Source organism: Petaurus breviceps, unplaced genomic scaffold (genome assembly GCF_028583685.1).
Source record: "Petaurus breviceps papuanus isolate PSGF00001 unplaced genomic scaffold, PetGlider_PUasm1.0 582, whole genome shotgun sequence".
NCBI lineage: Eukaryota > Metazoa > Chordata > Mammalia > Diprotodontia > Petauridae > Petaurus > Petaurus breviceps.
Genome location: NW_027186390.1, coordinates 3,432,987 through 3,442,947, shown reverse-complemented (window position 1 = coordinate 3,442,947; position 9,961 = coordinate 3,432,987). Strand labels below are relative to the sequence as shown.

The 9,961-nt window shown below is 34.0% G+C and overlaps 1 pseudogene; it reads left to right on the top strand.

The window, feature by feature from the left end:
• Positions 1 to 6,734: 6,734 nt before the first annotated feature.
• LOC138173426 (large ribosomal subunit protein uL13 pseudogene) lies at positions 6,735 to 7,485 on the top strand (annotated as a pseudogene).
• Positions 7,486 to 9,961: the final 2,476 nt, after the last annotated feature.

Sequence of the window (9,961 nt, the reverse complement as noted above, 5' to 3'; positions counted from 1 at the left end):
TTTCTGCTAAGGACTCCTGCTGAGGACTGCCAGGGGCCGGAGCTGCTGGGAGCGCGCTTCCAGGACGCTGGGTGGTTGCTGTGAGTGGGGAGAGGAGGACCTTTGCCTGAGGTAGCCTGTTCTGTTTTAAAGGCTTGAAAATGTGGGTGCTTTCTACTTTATCTACCTGTGCCAATATCATAACTACTCTGATGGCTTTCACTTTCTGGTTTTGGGACTCAGTCTTTTGGTATCTTAATAAATTTTCTAGTTTATTTCCTCATATGGCAAACATGATGTATTTTGTAATGGATAATTATATCAGCATATTTGTAATCTCTATAGGCATTGTGAATATGGCATTGCTGATACATACACTGAGGGATCGAAGGGCTTGGAATATGATATTCTGGAGGTCAAAGGAGCTGGGATTAAAACCAAAAGTCACCTACCCAGCAAAACTGAATATCATGTTTCAGGGGAAAATATGGTTATTCAGTGGAATAGAAGACTTTCAAGCATTCTTGCTGAAAAAACCAGTGTTGAATAGAAAATTTGACATTCAGACACAAGAAGCAAGAGAAGCATGAGAAAGTAAACAGGGAAAATAAATTATAAGAACCTTATCAAAGTTGAACTATTAACATTCCTACATGGAAAAACAATAATTGTAATTTATGAAACTTTTCTCAGTAGTTGAAGGGAATAGAAATATTATATATATATATATATATATATATATATATATATATATATATATATATGAGGGTATATGGTCATATGAATACATATGTGAATGTGTGTATATATGTTTACAGGTATACATAGATAGAGGGCACAGGACCAATTTAACAGGAAGGGGTGATACTTAAAAGGTGAAATTAAGAAGTGAGAGAGTAATATAATGAGAGGAGATGGGGAGAGACAGAATGGGGTAAACTGTCTCATATAGGAGAGGCAAGGGAAAATGTTTACAATGGAGGGGAAGAATAGGAAGGCAAAAGGGAATGGGTCAACCTTATTCTCATTCAATTTGGCTCAGGGAGGGAATGAAATACACACTAAATAGGGTATCTCCCCCTCCAGGAGAGTGGGGGGGGAAGGGGATGAGAGGAGGGATGACGGAAGGGAGGGCAGGCTGGGGTGGAGGGAAGTTGGAAGCACCCACTTTTGAAAAGGAACAGGATCAAAGTAGAGAATAGAATAAGTGGGAGGTGGGATAGGAGGGAGGAAAATATAGTCAGTCTTTTACAATATATCTACCATGTTATTTTTTTCCATTAGCCACACATGTACAACCTATACTGAACTGCTTATCTTCCCAGTAATGGTGGGCATCAAGGGAGGAAGGGAATGAATCTGGATTTCAAAGTTTTAAAATCAAATATTCATATATATATATACATTATATATACTATTATTAATACTATTTTACATGTAATTGGGAAATAAGATACACAGGACTGGGGCATATCCACTGGAAAAGTTGAAAGGGTTATGGGAGAAAATATGGGAGAGAGCAGATTGGAGTTGGGAATATCCTGTGGGACTGCTATTTTGGGGCAGTGGGTAGGGGAAAAACGGGGAGAAAATTTGTAACTCAAAATCTGGCGGAAATGAATGATATAAATCAGAAGTTAATAAAGCATTTGAAAAATTAAAAAAAAAAAACCTCTGTAATAAAAAATAAAGGAAAGCAATTCGATAAAAAAAAACCTAAGGATGAATAATTGGAGTTCATACTGTTCTTAGGTATTCCATATCTAATTGTTTTTCCTTTGTGTGGCTGATTTAACCATTGTTTTTCTCTTCCTGATTGAATCCATCATATTATTTCTGAAGCTACAAGTGAAAGAAAAAATAGTTTCAGCTTTGGGGCCCATATTGTTCTTAAGATGTCATAGTTTCAACTGGGAATTTTTGCTGACCTCTGAACTACTATTGGAAAAATAGATGCTTTACTCAAGTGCAATAATTGAACGGTGGCCTTCTGCCAATAGAATGAATCCTTGGTGCCTGAAGTAAAATGGATGCTGAAATCAGTTAATCAATCAAGCCCTAATTTAACAGAATCACAGTAAAATATTTATGTGTTATATAAAATTCTGCTGATTCAAACAGGAAGTTGGATTCCAATGTAACTATAAGTGATATGTGATAAGTACAAGTTTCATCTTGTCTGTTTCATGGTATCATTGTAAACAGCAATTTAGATAATATATGATTTAACCTTGATTGAACAACTTAGTCTCTTTATCTTTATTTCTTAGAACTCCTTCTGTCTCTCTGATATCCTTATTTGGTTCTAAGAACTGAAGTTCATATACGCATTCTTATATCAATTTCACAAATCTTTCTTTTTTTTGTACAATGTCTAAGATATTCATCAGTAAGCACCACCCCATTCACTGGTATATCATTGTTATCTTGGCTATAAGCAGGTCTAGGGAGATAGCAACACAGAGAGCTCAGGTTGGAATCAGGAAGATCACCCACTCTATCAATGAGAATATGAGTGAGTTACTTAGCTTCTCAGTGTCCTGAGCAATCTTTGAGAATAGAAATAGCTATGTGACCCTGGGCAAGTCAGTTAAGCTCACTTACCCTAAACATCCTCATTTACAAAATGAAGAAAATCATTATTATCCCTAACTTAAAGAGTTGTTGTGAGGATTATAATAGATAACACATATAAAGTGTTATACAGGATTTAAAGAGCTATGGTATTTCTATCTTTTAAATTACAAAGAACACACATAGACCCAAAGTAGAGATGGGAGAAGATACCTTTGCCCTACTCCTTTGTAAAGGTTAGAGGGTCACAGAAGTGGATCATTGCATATATTTTCAGACTTTTTTGATGTATTGATTAGTTATGTGGATTGTTTCTAATATTTTTTTCTTTAAAAATATTCATTATTATATAGAGGGATTCTCTGGGAAGGTAAGGAAGTGATACTGTGAATAATTTTTCAATGTAAAAGCAAAAGATATAAATAAAATTTATTTTTAACTTGCCAGATATAATTATTATCATATTAGATATGAGATGCTAATTTACATTAGAAAAGGGAATTTCCATACCATAAGTTCCCTACAATAATGGCATTAGAGGTAGGAAAGTAAAAGAAAAATATAAAGTACAGAAATGAAGGAAATGGCTTCTTTTGTCTCAATTCACCAAACACTTGCATTCATAAGAAACTTTGAAAGTGAAGAAAATATAAATATAAATAAATATTACAGTAGCCAATAGTTCAATAGAACAAATAGGATTATAGGAGGAAGAAAATCTATTTACACCTATGAGTAGGAAATTTGTGTAGAGGCCAAAAAAACCTCTGCTTTAAGGAGAATCAATTTTATTATCTGTTGTGGTTTTAGAACGTTCTTATATAAATGTATATGTATGAATCAAAATACAGTGCCTTATATAGGGGATCTATAATTTCATCATAGTAATTCTGTGACTTTCAACTTCATAATAGTGCTGTCTTATTCTTATCCTGATATGGAGGGTAAACATTTCTCCTCAGATTCATTTTGCATCAATGGACTCAATTTCTTTTTTTTTTATTTTTTATTTATTCCATTAAATATTTTCTAATCACATGTCAATTTTTTACCATTATTTGAAAAAAGAGTTACAAATTCTGTTCCATCTCCACCAGCAATTTGTTATTGACTAACCAGGTGAATAATGCAAAATATATTTCCACATTAGCCATGGTGCAAAAGAAAACACAGACAAAAACCAAGAAAAATAAAGTCTAGAAAAGTATGCTTTATATGGATCTATTTTGTATCTCTCAACTGTGCTAATGTTGTTCATTGTTTTGTTTAGTTTTTAGGTGACTCTCTAGGGTTCTTTAAGTATAACGTCATATCATCTGCAAAGAGTGATAGCTTTGTTTCTTCATTACTTATTTTTATTCCTTCATATTTTATTTACAACTAGTATAATATTGAACAATAGTGGTGATAACAGACATCCCTGCTTCACCTCTTATTGGGAAGGATTCAAGTTTCACCCCTTCATAGATAATACTTGCTGATGGTTTTAAATAGATATTACTTATCATTGTAAGAAAGACTCCATTGGTTCATATGTTTTGTGGTATTTTTAATAGAAATGAGTGTTGTATTTTGTCAAGGGCCTTTTCAACATCTATTGAATTAATCATATTATTTTTGTTGTTTTTGTTGCTGATATGTTCAATTATGCTGATAGTTTTCCTAATATTGAACCAGCCCTACATTCCTGATATAGATCATAGTGTTGGGTCTTTGTGCTATATTGGTGTAATCTTCTTGCACGAATATTATTTAAAATATTTTCATTTCATGAATCCTTTGATATTCTTAATGTTTTGTTCTTCCAGATGCATTTTATTTTTAAATATATTGATATTCACTAAATAAGTGTTAAGTGTCGGAAGCCAGATAATATTCATTCACTTCACATGAATATCACATTGATATTCACTAAGAAAACTGTTTTATAGTTTTCTTTCTCTGTTTTTGTTCTCCACACTTTAGGAATCAAAACCATATTTGTTTCACAAAAGAAATTTGATAGGCTTTCTTCTTTGCCTGTTTTTTTCCAAATAGTTTATATAGTATTGAGATGAATTGTTCCTTGAATGTTTGGTAGAATTCACTTGCAAATCAATCTGGTCCTGGGAAATTTTCTAATTCTAGAAATTTTCTATCTCATTTATACCTGGTTCAATTTCTGTTTTCAAGATAGAGCTATTTAAGTATTCTATTTCCTCCTCTGTTAATCTGTGCAGTTTTAATTTTTGTAAGCATTCATTCATTTCTTTCTTTCTTTTTTTCTTTTTGGAGGGCAATTGGACTTAAGTGACTTGCCCAAAGTCACAGGGCTAATAAGTGTGTCAAGTGTCTGAGGTCAGATTTGAACTCAGGTCTTCCTGACTCCAGGGCTGGTGCTCTATTCACTGTGCCACCTAACCACCCTATATTTTATTTTATTTTTTCTTTTTGTAGGGGGGAGGGCAGGGCAATTGGGGTTAAGTGACTTGCCCAAGGTCACCTGGCTAGTAAGTGTTAAGTGTTGGATGTCAGATGATATTCATTCACTTCACATAAATTTAGTTTTAATGACAAAAATAACTTCAAATAATTTCTTTAATTTCATTTTCATTGGTGGTTCATTTACCCTTTTCATTTTTAATATTGACATTTTGGTTTTCTTTTTTTTAAATCAAATTAACCAAATGCTTTATCTGTTCCATTGTGGATTTTAAAAATGAAATCAATTGTTTTATTAGTTCAATGTTGCTGTATTTTATATTCAATTTTATTAATTTCTTCTTTGCTTTTCATGATTTCCACATTGGTCTTTAATTGTGGATATTTAATTTATTCTTTTTCTAGGTTTGTTTTTTTAGTTGCATGCATCCATGTGCTCTTTCTCTGTCTTGTTAATTTAACTATCCATAAATGTTTTGTCCTTGTGAGCTCCAGGCCAGCCTTCACCCACATGTCACAGATCTCTTTCCGATCTTCTAAGTTGTGTTGGGCTGGAACAATGTCTCACTCTGACCTTTTGTTTGCTCTACCATTTTAGAATTTGATTGAAGGTGTTATTTTATATTTGTTTGTAAGGGAATGTTGGGAGAGCTTGACTGAGTTGTTCCTCTACTCTGCTATCTTTGCTCTGTTAATTTCACTTAAAGTTTCATTTATGATCAGTCAGTTAATCAATCAGCATGTACCAAATGCTTACTATATGCCAGACACTGTGCTAAGGACTAGAGGTATAAATTGAGGCAAAAGATAGTCCATGACATAAAGGAACTTGCAATCAAAAGCCAGAGAATACATTCAAACCAATGTATGCAAACAAGTTAAATATAGGACAAATAGGAAGTAATTAGCACAGTCCAGAAGGACTGGAATTAAGAAGTATTTGGGTAGGTTTGTGGAAAACAATAGATTTTACTTGGAAGTTAAAGGAAATGGGAAAAGGCAGTAGGTAGAGCTCAGGAAGGAGAGCATTCCAAGCATGGGGGACAGTCAGAGAAAAAAAAATATGGAGCCTAGAGATGGAGTATCTTGTTTAAGGAGCATCAAGAGTTCAGGTCTTTGGATTGAAGAGTATGTGAAGGCGATTAAGTTGTGGTCCAGTCATAAAAGAAGAATTGAGTTGGGAAAGCAAATCAGTTAAGGAGATACAGAACAAGTGCAGCAATGAAGATCAAGTTGAGATTATGTAACATAAATTTGTAATATGTGCAAAAATCAAGGTTTCATGGTTATTTTAATCTTCAGTAATAATTATAACCTTGAATTTTGTAGACCCACTTGACCCACAAAATGGAAGATAGATGAAGAACAAATTGGGGGGAAAATCCTGCAATTTTCTATATATGTGAAACATATTTAAACATATCTATCCATCTGTTTATCTAGAAATATGTTTTATATAGCTAAAGGAAGGTAGGAGAAGAATATTATTTTCCAGTTGAATAAATGGAACATAAATTATGGTGATTTTAGATGAAATAATAATAGAAAATAGATGAACTCATCATACATTAAAAACTAGAAAATATAAATCAATAATTCTTAAAACAATATAATAATGGATTTTTAACATGAAAGGAAGATTATAAAATGTAAATACTTATTAATTTTATTAAGAAAACAATGAATAGAGTTGAAAGGTAGAATTCATGCTAAGATAAACATTTAAAACAACAAAATGTGGACTTCCAGGGCCCTTGCAAGGTGGATAAGAAGACCCTGAAGTGGAAGAGCTCTTTCTTTTCCTGGGAGGCGTTGGCCATGGCAGATGGGCAGGTCCTGGTGATCAACAGATGAGGCCATCTCCTAGGCCGCTTGGTGGCCATCGTGGCCAAGCAAGTCCTCCTGGGGCGGAAGGTGGTTGTGGTTCGCTGTGAAGGCATCAACATCTCGGGAAACATCTACAGGAACAAGCTGAAATACCTGGCCTTCCTTTGAAAGCACATGAACGCAAACCCTTCTAGAGATCCGTATCACTTCCAAGCCCCCAGCTGCATTTTCTGGAGGACAGTCAGAGGGATGCTTCCCCACAAGACCAAGTGAGGTCAGGCTGCCTTGGAACAACTTAAGGTGTTTGATGGCATTCCTCCCCCATATGACAAGTGGAAATGCATGGTTGTCCCAGCTGCTCTCAAAGTTGTCAGACTGAAGCCAACTAGAAAGTTTGCTTATTTGGTCCCATGGGTTGGCTGGAAGTATCAGGCAGTGACTGCTACCTTGGAAGAGAAGAGGAAGGAGAAAGCCAAGATTCATTATAGAATGAAAAAGAAGCTTATGAAACTATGAAAGCAAGCTGAGAACGTGGAAGGCAAAATCCACAAATACACCAAGGTGCTGAAGAAGCACGGGCTGCTGGTGTGAGTCCAATAAAGTATCCACAGGCAATTGGAAAAAAAAACAAAACAAAACAATAACAACAACAAAATGTGCTATTATCAAATACCTGTAAATTAAACTGAAAACAAAGGAATGGATAGCTTCAAAGTTATAAAATATACAGATTAGCAAAACTAGAAATAAAGTATCTAAATAGCCAAATCTTGGGAATATCAATCAAACAAGTCATAAATTAAACTTACCTAAGGGGAAAAAAATCTTTTCCCAATGGGTTTACCATTTAATCCTATCAGACATTTTAAACAAACATTCTCTATGCTACACAAACCATTCTCAGAGAAAGAACACACCAGGGACGGCCAGGTGCCTCAGTGAGTAAGAGTACCGGCCCCAGAGTCGGGATGACCTGGGATTGCATCCGGACTCTGATACTTAGCACCACACCCAGAAATAACTGGCTGTGTAACCTTGAGCAAGTTACTTAACCCCAATTGCTTAAAAAAAAAAGAAAGAGCACACTATAGTAAACCCTTTGTTTAAAACAAATATGGTCCTGAAAACTAAACCAGGGAGAGATAAAAGAGAGAAGAATTATAATAGACTAGTATCATCAATAGTGGCACAAAACATTAATTAAAATTAATAAAATTTCTAGACCCAAATAATTTCAAATATTCATTTATTTCATACAAATTTAATTATATTCATATCAAAATTCATCATTCATATCGATATAATAATAAAAACATCAAGAATTACAAGATTATATCAATTAATGCAGAAAAAAACCTTCAACAAAACACAGAATTCCTTTATCATGAAAATGCTTAAAAGCATAAGAATGAAGGGAGTTTTCTGCATTAGTCTAAAACCAAGAGATAGCATTCTTTTAAAATGCCAAATAATTAGAACTTTCCAAATAACTTCATGGATGAAGCAACATATCCACTATCTCCATATCATTTACAATTGAATACAAGCAATTTATAAAATTATGATAGTGTAGCTAAAGTTGCAAACATAAATCAAAAAATTAGCTCTTTGAAGGAGGTGAATCGAGTTGCTATCATTTAAGTAGTCCAATCTTTCCCTGGAGCTGTTTTTGTCACATTTGTTTCTGTAATTGACTGCAGCAGTCACTGTACATGTGAACAAGAATTTGTTTTTGATGGTCTCCAAGGATGAGATTGTACTTAATGGCATTGGTATGCTTTTGATTTCATAGGGATTCAGAAGAAGAGTTTGCCAAGTCCCACCCCAAGTCTTCAAACTGCCTCAAAATAATACAAATGATATTGAAATCAATCAAAGGTTCATTTTACAAAAAAAAAAAAAAAGCCAACAACAAAAACCCAAATAAACAATCCTCTAAATATTAAAAAATGACAGGAGTCCCCAAATCGGGATAAAAACCCTGGAGTTGTAGTCTCATGGAAGTAAAGCTAAGTTGTCTGTACAAGCTGTTTCTAATAAACCATTCAATGTGATAAAGGGGACTATTATGTTACACAGCCCAGAAGGCTCTGATGCTTCTAATGTCATGAACAGAATAGGCTTAAGGACTTTTAATGGGATTGCCATACTTTTCTACATTGGAAATTCAGAGATATAGGCATATCTTATCCCTTTATTAATGTAAATAATAGATTCCATTCAAATTTGAAGTAACTATGATATAGCCCAGTTACTTTATTTGGATCATTTGCTATTTCAATTCTATTGCTGAAATTATGTAAATGCATCCAAAAAGAAAGCAGCTTTTAAATATTGGACTATCTATTCCAAGTGAATGGAAGATTCTGAAAGATTTGTATGGGAACAAAGCATGTCAGTTGCAAGACATAAATCCCAGACCAAAATAAAGATTGGATTTCTTTGGGAACTGGCTCCATGTGATTTATGTCATAATGAAAGAACATTTTGTCAATGGATACATGAGTTTTGAATGTTCTCTTTTCATTCTTTTTTTGTATCACCTTAGTGTTCTCCTCATGTTAGATTTTTGAAGATAAACAATATTAAAATCCAAGTAACATTTATGTTGTTAAATCTGGATTTTGCTCTAATGTGGCATTATTGGTTAAAGACACTTCTCTCTTGTTTATATAAGAGGCAATTGCGTGTAGTGGGAAAAGACTACATTTGCAACCAACGTAATAGCTAAAAATATGGCACTTTAATATTTGTAGAGCTCATTACATATATTATCTCATTTGACCTTCTCAAAAATCCTGTGAAGTAAGAGCTATTGTCATCCTCATTTTACAGATGAAGAAACTACGGTTAAGTGACTTGCTCAGGGTGACAAAGCTAGTAAAGTGTCTCAGGGAGATTTCAGATTTAGGTCTTCTGACATTAAAGTCCAGAGCTCTATCAGTATGCCACCTAACTGCCTAAAGATATAAGTATGAACTTCTGTCACTTACTAGACTCCTGATTTTAAACAAAATATTCAAACTCCCTAATCCTCAATTTCTTCATCTCTCAAAGGAGGATAAAACTATTTGCCATCCCTATCTCAAAGGGTTGTTGTAAAACTTAAATTGGAATCCAATCCAACAAACACTTAAGTACCTAGTGTGTGGAAAGCACT